Source organism: Apaloderma vittatum, unplaced genomic scaffold (assembly GCF_000703405.1).
Source record: "Apaloderma vittatum isolate BGI_N311 unplaced genomic scaffold, ASM70340v1 scaffold20509, whole genome shotgun sequence".
NCBI lineage: Eukaryota > Metazoa > Chordata > Aves > Trogoniformes > Trogonidae > Apaloderma > Apaloderma vittatum.
In genome coordinates this window covers 86857-87126 of record NW_009737254.1, presented here as the reverse complement: position 1 = coordinate 87126, position 270 = coordinate 86857, and positions in this window count along the sequence as shown.

Below are 270 nucleotides of genomic sequence, written 5' to 3'. Positions count from 1 at the left end.
AGCCCCCCGGCCCTCCCCACCCACCCCGATGCGCTGCAGCAGTAGGAGGATTCTGGAAGAAAATAAAATAAAATAAAACCCCAAAAGGTGCTGTTCACCCCAGAGATTAAATAACAGAAATAATTACATTGTTGGTGGATAAAATCAGGAAAAAAATAGTCATCTTTATTATTTAACTTAACCCCCTGCAAACCCACCCCCCTCCCTGTCCCCGCAGGCACGAAGATAATTGGAACCGGACGGCTAGTAAAAATGCTGAGATCTAATTTG